Source organism: Myotis lucifugus, unplaced genomic scaffold (assembly GCF_000147115.1).
Source record: "Myotis lucifugus unplaced genomic scaffold, Myoluc2.0 scaffold_385, whole genome shotgun sequence".
Classification (NCBI taxonomy): domain Eukaryota; kingdom Metazoa; phylum Chordata; class Mammalia; order Chiroptera; family Vespertilionidae; genus Myotis; species Myotis lucifugus.
In genome coordinates this window covers 181,638-201,526 of record NW_005871433.1, presented here as the reverse complement: position 1 = coordinate 201,526, position 19,889 = coordinate 181,638, and the positions used below count along the sequence as shown (strand labels likewise).

At 41.6% G+C, this 19,889-nt stretch overlaps 1 protein-coding gene across 2 annotated transcripts in view; it reads right to left on the bottom strand.

Annotated features, from left to right (window-relative positions):
* The window catches only part of NCALD (neurocalcin delta), a 148,099-nt gene that overhangs the window by 58,545 nt on the left and 69,665 nt on the right, over positions 1–19,889 (bottom strand). Inside the window, exon 1 of one of the 2 annotated variants that reach the window (XM_006101857.3) lies at positions 4,363–4,442. The exons of the other annotated variant lie outside the window; for it this stretch is intronic. The gene's annotated coding sequence lies outside the window, so the exon portion shown is untranslated. Of the gene's footprint in view, positions 1–4,362; positions 4,443–19,889 lie in introns of those variants that run through there. 2 annotated transcript variants of the gene reach the window in all.

Below are 19,889 nucleotides of genomic sequence, written 5' to 3'. Positions count from 1 at the left end.
TTTCCTGCAGTCATTGGGACAGAATTCAGGAAATACCGACAGTCCTTCCATTAGGACAAGCAGCAGCTGGACTATCTCTCAGACTAGAGATTTCTTTCCTGAAAATCAAATCTAGGACTTAATGTTAGCTGAGTATACTATGTTTCACATTAGTGTAAACTAAATTTGAAAAGGATGCTGTGTCTCTAATTGAAGGCAGTTATAGAAAGATGTCCAAAAAAACCCGAAAGCTCACAGCAGATAAAAAGGACACACTGTCTTTAGTATGGAGAATGTGGCTCCACTGAATTTAAATATTTATCATATAATTTTTATATCCGAGTCTAAATGAGCACTAACTTTTATGGCATCACTTCTGGAAACAATAAAAAATGCCATATTTTGGAATGCTAACTAGCATTCCATCACAGGGTGCCTTTAAATAACAGTTGATTTCATGAAAAAAATAATGGCATGTTCCTTTCTGAATTTAAATTTCAAACACCTGCCATCAAACAGTGCAGCCGGGAGTCAGAGCTGTTTTTAGACTTTTTCCAGTTTCTTCATAAAAGCCTCCAAAGCAGGTGTTCTATTCGAGTCCAAAGAATAAGAAACATTTGAGAAAATCCTTTTTCGTAATTTCCCAGAGAACACGTGAAAAAAATCGCTAAGCTTTCATTTCAGATGTTAGGGATTTGGATCGAGTTTAAACAACAGCTTGTGTGAAACGTCATAGCTCCCATTCTCTCACGCTGAGAAAGGATGGCTTTGGACACTCAAACGCAGGTTAGAAAGACAATGCTATGGGACATCGGCCAACCAACTGCAAAGTAACCTGACTGGCTGGAGAGAAAACGGAGGCAGTATCTTCTGCAAATTCAATGTGACATGGAGAGTGAGACAATGACTTACACAGTCCCACTAAACAATAATATTAATACCTCATTTATTGCTCTTTTTTGTTGTTGTTAATCCTCACCTGAGGATATTTTCCCCCATTGATTTTTAGAGAGAGTGGAAGGGACGGGGGGAGAAAGAAAGAGAGAAACATTATTGGGGGAGGGAGAGAGAGAGAGAGAGAGAGAGAGATCAATTGGTTGCTGGGGCAGGGATTGAGCCTGCAACCAAGGTACATGCTCTTGACTGGAATCGAACCCGGGACCCTTCAGTCCGTGGACTGGTGCTCCAACCACTGAGCCATACTAGCTAGGGCTCCTTTCTTGTTCTTAAATATCCAGTAAGTCAAGTAAGAGTCTGAGTTCAAAATACCTGGGAAGTGTCTCCATTCCCCACATCATTTTGAATGTGTTTTGGCCTGGGGCCCTCTGGCAGATAAACCTCCAGGCTCTATCCTGACTGACTGGAATTAACATGACAATTTATCAATTCACACATGTGCTTTACACTAAACTTGGAAGTTACATAAGTTCTTTAATGCACTTTTCAAGTATTGTGCATAAAGTACCTTCTAGACTATTCCTTCAGCTATGATCTCATATAGCATTCTGCATTCTTCATCTAAGTACTACTTTTCTCTGAGTGGATACAAGTCCCTTCGTCAGTACCTATAGTCTTCTGTGGTCCATGGTTTTAACTTGCATAACTTGCATTAACACTATGCATTTTTCCTTTTAACCCCTATCTAACCAGGTAAGAATTCCTCAGTCCAAGTCACGTAAGATTACTTATGGATTTCAAGGAGAAAAATAAGAGAAAGTTACAGCTTGGTAGCTATACCGACATATCATTCCTTTTCACACAGAAATCAGAATACTCTGGGAAACTCACCCTTTCAGAGAAGAAAGTCAGATGTGGTGAAATCGAATGTGGAAATGACGATGTGGATTTTGTTTGATGCTGTTCTATGACCTTTTGGCATCACATATCATTAAACTCAGGGGTAGAAAGAATGTAAGGGGATCCAGGAACTTGGATGGAAAAAATACTACATCTTTAGTTTCACTAACCTCAAACTGAAATTTAGTATTTATTGTCATTAAAATGGACGTCACAAACCACAGTACCTGTGATTTTGTTGCCAAGGAAAATGGCAGATATTCTCATATCATATCATTATAGTTATCTCGAAATTCCTTTTACTCTCATCGCTACTTCAAATGATGGTATTATTTAATAGAGCACAATTCACAATTTTTAAAAAATTGGTCAACATATTTCAATAAGAGTGGTTTCCTTTGTAATCTTGCAGACCTTATCTCATGTATTTAAAAAACAGCATTCCAAGAAGAGTCTATAGGCTTCACCACCCTGCCAAAGAGGTTCATGACACCCAAAAGGTTAAAATCCCTGAAACTACACACGAAACAGTGGATAATGCAACAGCCAAGTTCCTAGAGTAAATCATTCCTTGCTAGTATTTTTTGAAGCTGAAACAAACTTGACCTTGAAGTCACACAGTCTCCTTGTTGTAAGTAGATGATTCTGATGAGAGCCATTTCCCCGCGTATTTTGCCGTAAGAAAAGACCTGTGGATTCTAAAGCATCTCTGCTATTGCAGCATAGGTTGTTTCTTCTAATGATGAACTTGATCATTGATACTTTGCTCTTATCTCTCATACTGCTGGAATCCAATCTATTTTATAAGAGCCTTGAATACGGTCACTTTATAACCTTAATTTAAAACATCATAGAAAGAGCATCAAGAAAGCTACTTGGGAAAGTATAATGAGAATTCCTTATTTTGAGTAAAAAAAAAAAAGTAAACATCAAAGTTCCCCCACCAAAGACTGTGCTTTTCAATAACAGAGAGCCTGGTCCTATCCATGCTCATTTGAATTGCAAAGCAATTAGCATATTTCTATGGATATTAAGACTATGAACTCTGAGTTATAATTATGAGATAAATTAAATGAGATGATGTCTCAATAGATTTGCCTTAGTACACTTTTTAGAAAATGCTCCATGGAGACTCTGACCAAAAATAGTCATATCTAATGCCAGCAAGTTAAATAAATATTCACTCATTGAAAGCTATTGAGAAATCATTGATGCACCCACAATTACTCACTTATCACTGAAGTTAAATACTGTTCAAAATGTTCATCTCCAGAGTAAAGTAAACACAATCAGAATTCAGAAACTAATAAAGAACATCAAAAATAAGAACAACATAGTCTTGCATTAACTTGAGATATAGTTCACATATCATAAAATATATTTTTTCATATACATAGTTAAACCATTATTTTCTGTTCATCAAAATAGTAGGTGTATTACATGTGCTGCTCTTAAACCTGCACTATTTTTTCCTTTAAAACTTGTGAGATTTAGAAACCGATTATACATCGAGGCTTTGATTAACTTCAATACCAGAGGTTTTCCTTGGATTATAAGCCACAAAAATGATCCAACTAGTTTACAATGATAGAAAATTCAAGATGAGTAAACTTGGGAAGAAAATGAACTACAATAAGGCAAATAAACCCATTTGCATTTTATGGTGTTATAGAAATAAAGAAATAAAAGGCCTTCCTAATCACTTATCAAATTATTCATTCAAGACCTGGAGCAAATTTTCAGTGATTATATCGTGCTTCAATTAAAGTAGATCTACCAATGGTAATTCAGTTTTAGGGCTGCTGTTTTCCTCTAAAGGAATTATTTCCATTTTTAAACATAAAAACAGATGATAGGACTCCTCAGTAAAGACCCTCCAATGTTATTCTCTTCACAGCGGAATTTTCAGAGGAAGATGCTGAAAACGTGCACTTTGCTCTAACAACCAAAGAGCCACGGCAGGCGCACATGTGAGAGCTTCCAGCCCGACTTCCCTGGCAGAGTCCAGATTATTTTGTTCTAAACAGGAAGCTGTTGACAGTTTTCCCTGGTAATTTCAGAATCCCCGATTTACAAGCAAAGCCCCAACTTCTGTTTCAAAGTCTAATGCTCTTTCCCGCTGTGCCTATTGTTGCTAAGTCTGAACGCTGCAAACGAGATAGAAACCAAATTCCAAACTATTCTGGGATGATTCAGAATAGGGCAGCAATTGTAGAAACAGCAAAGTTAGCAACATATTGCAACGCTATGCTGGAGTCTTTAAACCCAAAACAATGAGGGAAGGATTCCTGGAATTGGATGGGGCTTATTTGGCTCGAGCTGCCAAATCCGTATCTCTAAATAATGCCATGTTAGCAAGTGCTGAGCAAGAAAGACGCTTACATTTTAACCTACTTCCAGAACATTAACCCAAATTTAACCAAATTCCAGAGGCTGCACAAAATTAGCAACCAGAAGCCGCTTCATGGTTTCCCCTGGTACAGCAATAATTGCTCATGAAGATACACTTGTGGGAGGTAAGAGAGAGGGGAAACCACAATGATCTATAAAACATCTAGCCGTTTGTGCATAAAGGAAACGAATTACCTCACACGGAAGAAGTGCAAGATTTAACAGTCCATGCTCCGCAGCCCTGGGCAGCGGCAGCGGCGGTGGGAGCGGCGTGAGCAGCAGCAGCAGCAGCAGAGGCGGCAGCAGCCAGCATCCACCAGATTCTCACAGGCCTTTGACTGTGTGGACTCAGCCACAGACTCTGCCTCCAGCTGACGTCAAAGTCCCTGTCACATGGCCAGATGAAAGCCAAGAGAGCATTGGTTGTCGTAGCAACCACAGAACAGCTCTGAAATTATTTCAATAGGTCATCTGTCACTGTGATGTGTGTGTGTGTGTATACACACACACACCACACACCCTGTAACCATCACGGACAGCTCCCTCAACCCCCCAAGTGGTGACTCAAGAGTGCCTCCAACTTTCCTCTTTAGGACTTGGGTGTCTGTTCTTAACTGTGTTTGCAGGAAAATGCATGCCACTCTGAAGTTCCCATCGGTCTCGCTTTACCAGCATGAAGCATGTGTCTCTATAGAACAGAAGGAAAGCAACTGAAAAATCCTGGAGGTAGTTTTCTGAGCTAATTAAATCTATTTGTAAGCAAATGGATAAAAACAGAAGCTCTAGGGGGAGTTGGAAGAAAAGGCATTTTTAGGTTTTGTTTTTTAAAATATATTTTATTGATTTTTTTACAGAGAGGAAGGGAGAGGAATAGAGAGTTAGAAACATCAATGAGAGAGAAATATCGATCAGCTGCCTCCTGCACACTCCCTATGGGGGATGTGCCCACAACCAAGGTACATGCCCTTGACCGGAATCGAACCTGGGACCCTTCAGTCCGCAGGTCGATGCTCTATCCACTGAACCAAACCAGTCAGGGCAGAAAAAGCATTTTTAACACTATGTAAGAACCCAATCAATGGACTGAGCTGTGCCAGCGACGGAAAGAAAAACAAGAAGCAGGGGGTGCTGGCCCACAGTCGGATGAGGAAATCTAATAATCCCGACACCACCTAGGATGGGGAAATCGGGTGAGATGAATTCAGAATTCCTGCATCGCAAAATGTCTATGCAAGGATGATGGCCAAAAGAGTTTCAAACCCGTGCTGCTTTAAGACAACCTTTGTGATTTTTTGGACCTTTACTTTGGGGTCACCATACAGGTGCCAAATCCTCTCCTCCTAAATGCTCCGGTCCATCCCCCTTGGGGCTCAGCATGGAGTCAGTGGGTGAGTGTCCTGCCAATGCCAAGTTCAGCGAAGCCCAGAGTGGCAGAATAAAAACAGTCCTGTCTGCTTTCTAACTTCAGCTTCATTTCCTCTAGGACGAGCTAGCTTACTTCTAACACCACACACATGCTTATTTCCCAGTTTATTCTCCCTCTATATAACAGAAAGCCAATTACACAAAATGAAATAAAATCTACAGGAAGGTGCTCTGAAAAATACATACAAAAACATATATTCCTTCAGAGGGCACAGGGGAGAAAAGGCAGGGGGAAGAGATTGCTCTGAAAACACTAAGTTAGCATTATCGGAATTCCTATTCTGGCGTCGTTTTATTTTATTTTATTTTATTTTATTTTTTAAAAATATATTTTATTGATTTTTTTACAGAGAGGAAGGGAGAGGGATAGAGAGTTAGAAACATCAATAAGAGAGAAACATCGATCAGCTGCCTCCTGCACACCCCCTACTGAGGATGTGCCTGCAACCAAGGTACATGCCCTTGACCGGAATCGAACCTGGGACCCTTCAGTCCATAGGGTGACGCTCTATCCACTGAGCCAAACCGGTTAGGGCTCTGGTGTCGTTTTAAATAAATGGGCAGCTCTGAGGTGTTGCAAAATCTCAATGGAAACCCAGCCAGCTGGGCAGATTACATTTTTGTCACTCTAAAAGAATGCCATTTCTTCAGAGTCATTCATTGCTTCTTGAACAATAAGACTAATGTCCAAGCTGTTTGGCATGGAATCTTCCTATTCCATCTTCCTCTCTCTTGACCTCTGTCCCAGCTCCAGTGGGGAGGACAAAAAAAAAAAGTGTTTTCATTTGAAAAGCTATTTTCCTGATGTTATTAGCTGGAGCACTGCTAAAGTAAAACCAAGCCGTAATGCTTCCCCTTTAATTTCGGGTGAGCGACAGCAGGAATTTACCTGTTTGCACAGAGACAATTGGCTCATTGAATCCCACGCCTATCTAAATGGGTCAGGATGTGTCACTGGGGGCAGGTTTCAGTAACAGTCACAATTTACAAATTTGCCATTTGTCCAGTTCTGATTCTCTGTTCCGAAATGCAATCCTAGCAATGAGGGGAATGCAAAGAGAGGGGAGAAAGCGTATCCTTCTAGACTTTCAGGGTCCAGGGCCCTGAGCTGCCTGCCTTATCATCTCTCTGACTCCAAATCCCTGGCTGCCTAAACTCTTCCTCTCTCGCAGATCCAGCCTCGAAGAGTAAAACTGCAGTACCACGCTTTGCCAATAGGGGATGTCCTCTGAAACCAGAAGCTCTCGGTTCTAAAAATTCCTGAAAGTCCTGGCTTTCATGACTTTAAAATTTAGCAGAAACGAACACTTCTCAAAATGTTCTATTACTTTGAAGACTAAATATATTTAACTATTTATTGACTTGATCTTAACTCATTGTAAGTTAAAGCAATCAGCGGACTGGCCTTCCATGTATACAGTGGACGCATGCTTCCAACCTGCCATCGCTTATTCCCCTTTGCAAACTACCGAGGATCAGATACGCCTCTGGCAGCTAAGGAAGCTACCGGTCCCCTCAGGGTTGAAATCGTGATGAGGATCTCGTTGGAGCTCAGAATGACATCAGTGTGGCTCATTAATCCAAACGTAGCTTGGAAATATCACAGGAAACACACACGAGGGCCTTTTCCAATTGCAGCCCACGCGTTGAAGGAATATGTGCCACTTTACTTTTTTAAATGACAACTCACTTTTTAGGTGAACGTGGCTGACTGAATTTAAAAATATCCATTCAAAAATACGTCTGCACTGGAGTTTAGACTTGCCGTGTGAGCGTCAAGGCTGCGTGTTATTAGTCTGACCACTGGGCCGGAAGTAACTGGGAAATGCCACTAAGCCAGTCTGACTCGGGTTCACACGCCTGAATGAGCAGGTGGGCATGACAGGTGAGGATAACCAGCCTTTTATTTGATGTTCCAGGTACAGACGTTTCTGTGTCACTGCCCTAGCATCGGTGGGAAGGACATGGACGTATTTTTTGGAGGCACTGGGTTCAAATCTCCTCTGGGCAAATGACTTGAGTCTTCTGAGCTTCAGTGCCTACCTCCCAGGGTGGTTGTGAGGATGATAAAGTTAATGTATTCTAGAATTCTCACACCCTGCCACAGGGTGGACGGCTGTAGGTGTGTCATTTCCTGCTTATATGTCTGACTCTGTTAAGTCTTAAAAGACCTCCAGGAAAAGTATGGGGTATGATTCATCTCTACAACTCTACAGTTAGTACACGGCCTGAAACATAATACGTGCTCAATAAATGTTGAGTGACTCAAATATTGGGAAATAAATGCTGTGCAATAGAAAGAAATGGTTCCTGTGCCTTCCCACTAACAGAGAATAGAAAGCATTCTCTCACCCCCACCCCACCCCACCCCTGGCCCCTGCAAAAAACGCAAAAGAAGAAAAGAGAAAAAAATTTTTGATTTATCACAAAATTTTCTAGCAATGGATGGGCTCAAGTCACTTTACCAAGGAAATCAAACTTATCTCTACTGAACCATAAATACTTATTATGACTGTATGTAAGTTATATGCAGATGTATTTTTTGGCTACTGCTATAGATATTGGATCATCTTTCGCATTAATTGAGCACTTACTATATGTGAAATTTTGTCCTAAATACTGCAAATATATGAAATCATTTACTGTAATGCCGTATGAAGCAGGCACCAGCCTTTTTCACATTTCACAACTGAAGAAACGTCAGCACATAAAGACTAAGTAACTTGCCCACCTTGTACCTGGCAGAGTAGGATCTACATCCCAGAAACCTGGCCCCGTACATTTTTGGAAGTAATTTCCGCTTTATATATGCTTAGAAAGACTTGAATTATTTCTTATGCTTCTTTTACACTTGAGTTTTAATTTCTTATGAGGAGGAGAAAGCTGACTCATCTTTTCTGAGTAATGATCCTTAATCTAGCTTAGGCCTAAGGGGTGATAGGGCAAGAAAAAACTAATCAGGACAATTTGAATCAAGGGAAATGGGCAAAGTAAAATAGTGAAAATATCCTGAATAAAACGGTGCCCAAATTATTATAGTCTTCACTGAAGCAAATATTTGGATTGCACAGGCTTGGGTAACTTTTGTTTCCCACTATGATGGAGTTTCATGTGTTCAAACCAATACTCTCACTGAGATAATAATAGCTGGATTTTTTTTAAAAAAATGGTTGGAAGGCCTCAAAGGGCAGCAAAGGCAGAAAAATTTGTAAGTGCCAAGATCTCAGATAAAACAAAAATATATTGATGTTAGCCCAATACTCCTCACATTATCTCTGCTTTTCTCCTCCAATTATTGGACAATTCTTTTAAAAAAAAAATATATATATATATATTTCAGAGAGGAAGGGAGAGGGAGAGAGAGATAGAAACATCAATGATGTCAGAGAATCATTGATCGGCTGCCTCCTGCACGCCCCCTACTGGGGATCGAGTCTGCAACCTGGGCATGTGCTCCCTACTGGAATCGAACCCAGGACCCTTCAGTCCGCAGGCCAACGCTCTATCCACTGAGCCAAACCAGCCAGGGCTATTGGATAATTCTTAAGTGGTGTTGGCATTCTCAGAGACTGGAGAGACAAAAAGTTGGAGTAAAAATATTCCAAGCATCCAGGACGGCAGGGATAAAAATTCTATTTTTAAAAAGGGAATCACAGAGAAGAAGTGATCGCAACATTCTGGAGTGTTTCTCTTGGAGCATTTGCCAGCTCCTAAATGGTGTTATATAAGACAGTAAGAAGTAGAGCACAAAAATACATCTAAGAGCATAAAAACATAAAGGGAGGGCTTAGCAGTCTTACAGTCCTCGGGAGACAAAAATTGGAGTGCAGGCTCCTCCAAGGAGTTTGAGTTGGTAAACACCCTAAGTCTTCAGGTCTCATAACTAAAAGGCAAAGCCCTGGAAGTAATGGAAAACAAGAAATAGATACACCCTCACCAAAAGCCAGTTTCCATCCTGGAAGCATTAAAATACCTAATCGGATCAAGGCAATTTGCTCCTGTTGTAACTACACTCCAGAGAAAATGAACCCTCTCTAAAAGAATATGACATCACCCAGAGCCCTTACTATTTTTCACACATCACTTCTAACTCAATCCAAAATCATGAATCATGCCAGGAGACAGGTCTAACAGCCCAAAATCAAAGAGGAAAAAATAGGCAATAGACATAGACCCACAGGTGATTCATCTTCTGTAGTTATCATAAGACAGGGATTTAAAAATAACTATCATTAATATGTTCAAGGGAATAGATGGCAAGATAGGAAGTTCCACATGTAAAAAATAAAACCTATTAAAAGAAGCATATTAAGAAGAAAAGAACTGAAAAATACAACATTTTAAAAACACAAGAGGTGGGCTGGAGAAGAGAAAATTAGTGACAGTAAAAATAGATCAGCAGACAATAGCCAGACTGAAGTATAAGAAGAACGAAAAATACAGAAAAGAATGTAAGAGACATTTGGGACATGATGCATTTGGGAAAGAAGAAGAGGATAAAGAGATAGGACAGAAGCCATATTTGAAGGAATTGGCTGAGAGATACAAAACAACAGAATTAAGGAGCCCCACTGACCCCACACAGGGTAACAAAGAAAATCACCCATAGACACATTATGACCAAACTGCTGAAAACGAAAGACAGAGACAAATCTTAAAGCAGCAAGACAAAAAAAATCATATTAACTTTTAAGGAGCAACCAAAGACTTTTTAACCGTAAAACAAACAAATAAACTATTCCATTAGGAAACTAGCAAAAGACAGGAAGAGATATTTCCCCCCCAAATATATACAGATGACCCATAAGCAAAGAAACCATTTTTCCAAAATCATTAGCCATTAGGGAAATGCAAGTTAAAACATAATGAGAGAGCACCACATACCTATCAAAAACAGAAAATACTAACAACACTAAATGCTGGCAAGGATGCGGACTCTGAATCACTCACACGTTGCTGGCAGGAATGGAAGATGGTGCCGCCACTATGGAAAACAGTGTGACAGTTCTTTTTAAAAAGGAAAGTGCAACTATCATGTGACTCAACAATTGTGTTTCTGGGTATTGCAGGGAAATGCAAACACAAAAGCTTGTTCACAAATGCTCGTAGCCGCTCTCACTGTAATGGCCAATAAATGGAAATAACTCAGGTGCTTTCACTGAGTGAATGGGTAGACACATTTTAGTAGATCCATCCCATGGAATCCTGCACAGAACTAAAATGGAAAAAACTGCTGATGCCTGAATATCCAAAGGATTCTGCTGAGTGCAAAGCCAGCCTTTAAAAGGTCACATACTGTACAATTCCATTGATATAACATTATCGATATGACAGAATTAAGAAATGAAAAATGGAACGGTGGTCGGCAGGGATTAAGGAGGAGCTGCACACAATAGATACACTTTGAAAACAGGGACACAGGAAGGCTAAAAGTGAAAAGATGGAAAGTGATATACAAACTACCAAGCGAAAGCTGGGGTAACAATATGACTGTGGAGAAATGCTATTTGAGCCCGAGCCAGTTGGCTCAGTGGATAGAGCGTCGGCCTGCTGAAGGGTCCCAGGTTCGATTCTGGGCAAAGGCACATACCTCGGTTGCCAGCTCGATCCAGGCCCTGGTCGGGGTGCATGCGGGAGGCAACTAATTGATGTGTCTCTCTCGCATTGATACTTCTCTCTCTCTGCTTCTCCCCTTTCCTTCCACTCTCTCTAAAAATCAATGGGAAAATATCTTCAGGTGAGGATTAGCAAAAAACAAGGGAAGGAAGGAAGGAAGGAAGGAAGGAAGGAAGGAAGGAAGGAAGGAAGGAAGGAAGGGTATTTGATAGCAAGATAAGCAAAAAATACTACTAGGGATACAGAGGAAGACTTATCAGATCACTTCTAAATATGCAGGTACCTAATAAAATATCATCAAGATAAATAAAAAAATCCACAATAATAGCATTGATTTAACATATATTTCTCTGTAACTTATAGAACAAATAGCAAAAAAAAAAAAAAGGTAGAGATATAGAATATTTCAGTGGCAAAATTAACCAACCTGATTTAGTCACCACATGAAGAATGATGATGTAAACAATCACAAAAGGCAATTTTTTTTCTTAAATGTATTTAATAATTCTGACTAGCTGCTGGGCCATAGGAATGTCTCAACACATTATAAGTAACTGAAAACACAAATATGCTCTTTGCACAGTGCAGAACAAAGCTAGAAATCAATATGAAAAAGACAAAGAAAAATCCCTAAATGGAAACTAAGTAATCCATTTCTAGATAATCTATGGATTAAACAGATATACATTGCAATTCAGAAATATTTGAACTGAACACCAAAAATATAATGTATCAAAACTTACATGCATCTGAAACACTATTTTTTACAAATATTTTTTTATTGATTTCAGAGAGAGGAAGGGTGAGGGAGAAAGATAGAAACATCAATGATGAGAGAGAATCATTGATCGGCTGCCTCCTGAAGCCCCCCACTGGGGATCAAGCCTACATGCTGAACATGTGCCTCGACCAGGAATCGAACTGTGACCTCCTGGTTCATAGGTCGAGGCTCAACCACTGAGCTATGCCTGCCAGGCTAATGAACATGCACATATATGTTAAAAAACAACAACAGACACTGAGGTTCCACATTTGGCATGGCCCTTTGAAGAATTCTATGGACCTGTTCCCCAGAGAAACAAGCATAACTGATGAAAAGTATTTTAAAATATCATATAAAGTCTCTGGAAATCATCCTTAGGGCATACAGCCAATGAAGAAACATTTATTTTTTAAAAATACTAAAACTTGATAAGAACTTTGAGAGTCTGTGGTACCTAAATCTTGATCCACTTCCTCCCCAAACTCTCAGCTCAGTTCATAAAAGTTTCATTTCGGAAAGGTTTGACCAATAAGATTGGGCTCCTTCTCCCTTAACCCTCAGTCAAAGGCTACAGTATCTCACTGGGAAATGCAAGCCATCAGCCTTTCTCAAGTTCTGCTATTAAATCCCTGGTGAGTATAGCCACCAGGAAAAAGAGAGAGCCCAATCTTATTTAAGGCACAATTATTATATGTTAAATCTAATCCCAGCTGTTAAAATTTCCAGCATTGCAAATTGGGAACTTTACATAAGTGAGATATCACATCTATATATATAAAAGGCTAAGCGACCATCCGACTGTCTGACCAGTCCATAGGTATGATGCGCACTGACCATCAGGGGGCAGACGCTCAACGCAGGAGCTGCTGAGCTGTGGTGACTTGGCTACCGCGGTTCCCGGAACCAGAGAGGAGAGAGCCTGATTCCAGGGTGCATTACCCGAGAACTGCCCTCTCACAATCCGGGACCCCTCAGGGGATGTCGGAGAGCCAGTTTTGGCCCGATCCCACAGACCAGGCCGAGGGACCCACCTGCTGGAGGGACCCCGCTCACACCACAGATGCCCTTGGAGCCATGGTGCTGCCCCAGGTGCGGCCGGCCAGGGAGGGACCGTGAGAGGTTGGCTCCAGGGCGTGTCTGGCCCTTCTCGCCCAGTCCTGCCCCACCAGCCACCTTGTAATTAATTTCCTTTCAATGTGCACGAATCCGTGTACCAGGGCACTAGTGTTAAATAAGCTTATAGAATTTCATGAAATTCCCAGGAATCCCTGGAGCAGAAAATAGAATTCACTACACTCAAAAGCATTGCAGAAGAAATACTAGAGAGCAGCTCCTCCCATCTCCGAGTAATTAAGTGAGTAACCTTTAACTAATATTTGGCAAATATTCAAAGACTCTTTAAGGCCTTTCTGGACACTGAGGAGTCACAGGCACAGAAGATAAAGAAAAAGGAGAGAAGAGACAACAAAATCACTCAAGGAATAAAAACGGCCTCTCCTTTCACCCTGCCTGCCTTTTCATAGATTGAATGAGAGGAATAAATCCTTTCCTCAAAGAGAGAGAATTTCCCACACGAATCTAAGGATGTTGCTTTGTAGGAACATGGTCTGTGAATCATCTCTCTTTATATTTAATCTCCCATACAAAAGGAAAGCTGCAAAATGTCACTTTTCCATCAGCAACATCCAGTATAATTAGAGAAAATTTGGTAACAGGATCTTTGTTTTTGCTTTTTGGTAAAAGACTGTTTGAGAACCGGAGCTGTCTCTGCTGCCAGGCCGCCCCTGTTGCATATGTATAAACCCAACTTTTACTGATCTTCAAGGATTCTACCCCTTCCTACGGCCCCCGGAAATAGGCCTGGAAAGCATGAAGAAGCTGGTGCTTTCCTTGTGCCCCTATCAAAAGTGCAACTCCTGTCAACAGCATAGAGTCAATCCTGAAATTCGTCCCCAGCTCAAAGTCATACACTTTGTTGAGTGTTGGCATTAAAGGTTGGCATCAAAGATGCTTGCTGTGTTATAATGTAAAGAATATAAACTTCAGAGTCAGGTACACTCAGGTTTAGATGTGGGCTCCCCAAATATGACTTTTTATCTCTGTGACTTTGGACAGTTTATTTCATCTCTCTGAGCCTTGATTTTATTACCTTGCAGGGTGGTTATAAAGAGTGAGTGATGCTCAATTTAGTAGCGCATCTGGTACAGTTAAAGAGACAAAATTAAGCTTCATAATTAGGAAGAATAATTCAGAAATGTGCTAATTAGAGTCCAGTTTATCCTAAATGTATGCTTTCCAAATTTTCTGTTTTCATTGTATTCCTTAGTAAATGATAATTGTTCTTTTTATCTGAACTATAAATTTATATTTTCATTGGCTATATTTCCATTTAGAAACAGTTAAAAACACAGTATAGAATTCTATTTAGCCTATTAAATTATTTATTCTTGATAAGACAGAGAAATAGAACATTAGTTTATTAATTTGCTGATACTAGCTTCTCTTCTAAAAAATCCATCCCTAAAAAAGCGCCACATACTCTATGAACTGCAAATGCCCTGTTATTTTTTAAAATATTTTTATTGATTTCAGAGAGGGAGAGAGAGATGGAAACATCAGTGATGAGAGGGAATCATCCATTTGCTGCCTCCTGCACACCCCCCAACGAGGGATCGAGCCTGCAATCTGGGCATGTGCCCTGACCAGAAATCAAACTGTGACCTACTGAACCATTGAGCCAGGCCAGCCGAGCAAATGCCCAGTTATTTTTAATGCAAAACCTTTTCCATAATAACCCTTTCACAGATTTATATAAAGCATATGTTCTAACACTGTCAAGGATATACATCTTGCTTTGATAAAATCAAATGTATATAAATCCAATGTAGCAAAAGAAAATTATTTAGGACATTTAAAGTACAACCACCCCCTGTAATGAATATAAAATACAATTTAAATTACAAAAAAAAAAAAGATTTATTGCAGCTTTTCAGAAAGACATTTGCCTGGAGGAGACAGCCATATTCCTGACAGCGATTTGGAATATAAGGAAGCAAAAACACCCCAAACAGTATTACATGAAATGTTAAAGGGTCTTCTTTAAGAAGAAGAAGAAAAGAAAGAAAAATATGAACAATAAAATGGCAACAAATGCACATCTATCAGCAGTTCAACCTAAAACATATTCTAATAACTATGTATGGTGTCAGATGAGTACGAGATTGATCGGGATGATCCCTGGAGAAGTGCAGCGAAGTGTGACAGAGCCTCCGGGCGGGGTGTCCCTCCCGACTGGGAGCAAACCCATCATTAAAAAACCTACTGCAGTGTCTTCACAGCGGGCCTCCCGGAAGGCAAAGCGTTGCCCTGGTGGACCTTCGGCAGTTCTATCAAGTTCTCTGATTCTGGAATTTCTATCTACAAAACGATTTCAATTGCAATAACAATATTGTCAATGGCCAGATGATGGCCCAGGTCGGAGAACATGGCGCTCTCTTGCGACCATCTACAATGAAGATGTGACCCAGCGCTGCAGGAAAGGGTGTGTTCTCAGACTGGCCGGAGGAGGAGGTTCATCTCCAAAGGTATGCTGGAGGGTATTTCCTGTCCAACCTGCCTCCGGGCTTTTTTAATTTCCTGTAATCTTATCTGTGGAAAGTCACCATATTTTTTATATTGGTATCAACCAAAGAAAACAAAATGTACTTTCTCTCTGAAGAGGCAGTGTGACCGCCCAGCAGCGTTATCAATAACTTCTCTTTTTGCCTAACCAGCTTGAGTGGGTTTCCCCTCATCTGAAAGCAAATGAACTCTAAAACAAACACCATCAGCACATCTTTGTGCTTCCCTAAATTAGTGGCATTGATTTCTTAAGACGGAAAAAGACCTTGGAGATTGCCTCGCTCAGTTCGTTCATTCATTCATCCATCCATTCATTTCACTTATTCACTGAAAACTATTCAATGAGTACTTTCTGTGTGTGTCAGGCACTGTGCCAGGCTTGGGGGCGGGGGGGGGGGAGAAGAGGGTTTAATGAATAAGAAACATTTAGAGGCGGGCCTCATGGAGTTTACAGTTATTGAAAAATTACAACGTTTAATAAATAAGAAGTGGTATCGAAGGAGGGCTGCCTGGTGTCAGCCCAGGAGGAACTAACCCAACCTGGGATTTCATGCAAAGCTCCCTGGGGACATGACCCTCGAGTGAAGAAGAGAGAGGAGGAGTGAGCCAGCAGAGGAGGTGGGAAATGCATTGAACAGAGAAACAGTGGGTTTAAACCCTCAGCGAGGAGAAGCAGCATGGCCCGTGAGAGGAATTGAGAAAGAGGCCCGGATGGCAGAATCCTAAGAAGCAGAGGTGGCGCATGAAGCATGAGGCGACAGGGGGGCAGCTTGTGGAGGGTTTTGTAAACAAGGGAGCCGAGCCACTTGCTCAAGACCGTACAGCTGACAGGTGGCAGATTGGACCCTAGCTCATCTGAGCTCTAACGTAAAGACCAATTCATATTTTAAAAGCAATGTTCTCTTAGAATTCCTTTTCTGATTCTAAAGGTAACACAAGTCGATTATAGAGCAAACACATCTTCTTTGGCACCAGGATGCCTAGGCAAATGGCCCCAGGTGTGTCGTGCAGCATCACGTGATCACCCTCAGCCAATCCATTCTCCCAGAATGCCTTTCATTATAGGATTTGTCCAGATTGGGCCATTAGAAAAAGGTCTCAGGGTTAGGGTTCACGGAAAATCTGCCTGTTGCAGAGAGCACCCCACACCCTTCCCCATATGTCAGCTGCTTGCCCGTTTTTACTGCATAAAACTGGCGACTCGAAGATCATCTAGTGATGATACTCAGAACAGCATCTCTGAAAAATCCTACCTGCCCCTCCCCTGGGCTCTTTTTGGCTTGGTCTTCAGAAGGTTTCTAACCATTTTAAAACCAGGAGATGGTTTTTGTCATCAACCACAGAAGCCATTTAGGATGTCGCTGCCTCTCTCCACACGGCGGCTGGCAGATCCAGCCCTTGGTCCAGCCCAGCCTGGGCACTCTGATCAGGAGGCCTGAGGCAGAGGGGAAGGGGCCCCCGCCCCCCCCCCCGCCCCGGCCCGACTTCCCCCTGGGCAGGCGCTGCAGGCCTAAGGGAACCCGCTACCCCTCCTTGTCCGGCTGTGGCCAGCAGACGATCCTGGGACTCCTGGCAGCAGATACAGCGCCCGATGAAAATGCCATCCCCTTCACAGTTAATTGGCAGACCGTTTTTTTAAGAGTTGATGCCTTAGAATTGGTTCTTTCCGGATTGTCATTTTATTTTCCTGCCACCCACATAAAAGAAAGTCTCTTTTGCCTGTCCCTGCGGTACCCAAGCCTAATAATAATCACGGTTTCAGCCCCTTTCCTCGGGTTTCTGACAGCATAAAAAATGCAGGTGCACAGAAATAAAATGCAGCTCCATGGGCTTTGCTTCTTTAGCCGATCAGCTACCCCCCCCTTTCCACTCCCCAACCCCCCCCAAAAGGAAAGAGGCTGAAGTGATAGAAAGATGCATTTTACTGTCCAGCTGCCAAGAGGCATTGCCGACAAAGAGGATTTTAGAATAATAACCCGAAAGAGAGGACGGTCAGAGCATCCCATTCACAGCGCGGGCAGCCTGAAAGACGCATTGTTCCCGGCAGGTCAGGGGAAGACCCCTCCCGTGAATGCAGCATTCTGAGGAAGTGCTAAGCCATCCATTTTTAAAACAGCCCCTGACACCAGAAATTTCAAACGTGATTTGGTTCTCAGGGAGCGTTACAGGTGTGAGATAATGAAGCATCTGAGAACAGCAGCTTCTCCGAAAACAGCTGCGGAAAGGATAAAGATACAATCGGTCCATTTAAAATCCGTACCATGGACTCCCCCCCCCCCCACCCCAGCTCAATGCCTGCATTCTGAGAGCTGTGGCAGGATGCAGAGCCCACCCCCAGCTGCTAGAAAAGGGGGTGGGGGGGGGTTCTGATACGAGGATTCTGCCCTGGGAGCCTTCGGAATTATATTCTTTAAAATGTCCACATATGAAACATCATAAAGTGGAATGCTCAGAAAAAAAAATATTCACCCAGTCCCTTTTTTCTCACGCTGTCTTCTAAATTTTAATTCGAGAGAAAAAAAATAATATAGTTACAGTAATCATATTTGATATGATTCTTTTGGGGCTTGTTTTGTCCCTGGGCCCGGGGCTGACTGCTTTGTGTGAATTATCTCATTTGATCTTCACAATAGCCCCAGATGGTAAATAACATTACTAGAGACATGGGAACACTGGGTTCCAGGAGGGCAACCATCGCTTGTCTGAGACGCCTGACTTAATTTGTGAAGCGAGATAGTTCATGCAAGAGCTGGCATCAAATCAGAGGCCAAAGATTTTAGAAGCCAAAGATTGTCCCTTTTCCCCACTGAATGTGAGCTAATGAATGCCTTCTCTAAGTGTTCAAAGCCTCCATATTTATTCTTTTCCGTTGCTACATAAATGCCAATGAACTGCTATGCCCTGGTCTATTTAATCTGCTCAGAAACTAGCAACTTATAAACATCTTTATACATGTACTTGTTTTTTGTTATTTCCTGGGGGAAAAGGCTAATGAGAGTGATTCATAAGTCATAAGTATGAAAATTATTGTGCCTGTTGATACTACTTCTCTTCAGACTTTTAAATAAACTGAAACTTTTTTATTGCCACTAGCAAGAATTGAAGGAATTATTATTCCCCGTGGGCATGTCAGTGCTGCATCAGATATTTATGTGTATATGCATATTTATAATAATAGTAACCATATGTATTCTTTATTCATTGCTTAGTTTAACAAGTGCCAAAAAACAACTGTCATCACTTGGATTTTTATTTCTTGACCTACTGGAGAGGTTGAACATTGTGTCATATATTTGTTTGCTTTTTATTTCCTTGTCTGTACAGGGTATTTAGGACCTCTGCTCCTTTATTCATTGAGACCCAGATTTGATCCTCACCTGATAAAGCTTCGCACGAGTCCAGCCTGGTCTCCTTCTCTCCCCATGTCCCAGTCTCCACAGTGAGACGGGGATGGTGATGTCGCCTCTATGCACACTCCCTTCCCATCCCATGGGCTTTGACTGAGGAGGCTAAAAAGCTAATTCCAATGTAACCCTGATATTTGGGGGGCTAGCAATCGGAATCCATGCCAGCAAGCTCAGTGTACATTCTTGATAACCTATAATTAAGTCACTACCTCCTTCCTAGATACTGGTCTTGCAGAACTTGTTACAGAGGCCATAAAACTGTGAACAGTGCACTGTCCCAGAGGGAGGGTTATTAACGTTGGCACCAGGCCAAACCATCAGATATGGCCTGGAGACCCCCAACACCTGGGGGCCTTCTTGCAAGGCCCGCGAAAAGAACCGGAAGCATAATCCATATTTGTGGGACAAAGACCACAGGGAGATATAAAGAGAAGCCTCCTGCATGTTTCTTTACTCAGATTTGGAAAGTTATTCCCTGAGTCTGCCGGTGTATTAAACAGTGTCTCTCCTTTTATTTAAAGCTTCGCTTGGTTTTTCTTTGGTCTTCTGCAACATGACAGAAAAGTTTATGGCAGTGCCAGGCCTTTGTGACACTTGTTGTTACTCATGCACTTCTGTTATGTTCTTGAAAGGATCTGGGCTCTTAAAGAAGGAAGGACCTCGTCTGTAGTTTACCTGGTCCTAATGCTTCCCAGGAGTCACACCCGATGAGGTAAAGAACGCAGTATACTTTTCACCAAGTGGAGAGGAGAAGAGAGAACCCACGTCCCAACTGGAAACACATCACAGCGAGGGAGAAGCTGAATGACTCCGATGATGTCCCACGAGAATTTCAGGAAAATAGGGCTGAGGCCCCATGACCTTATAAACCTGTACGTGAAACAGTGTCA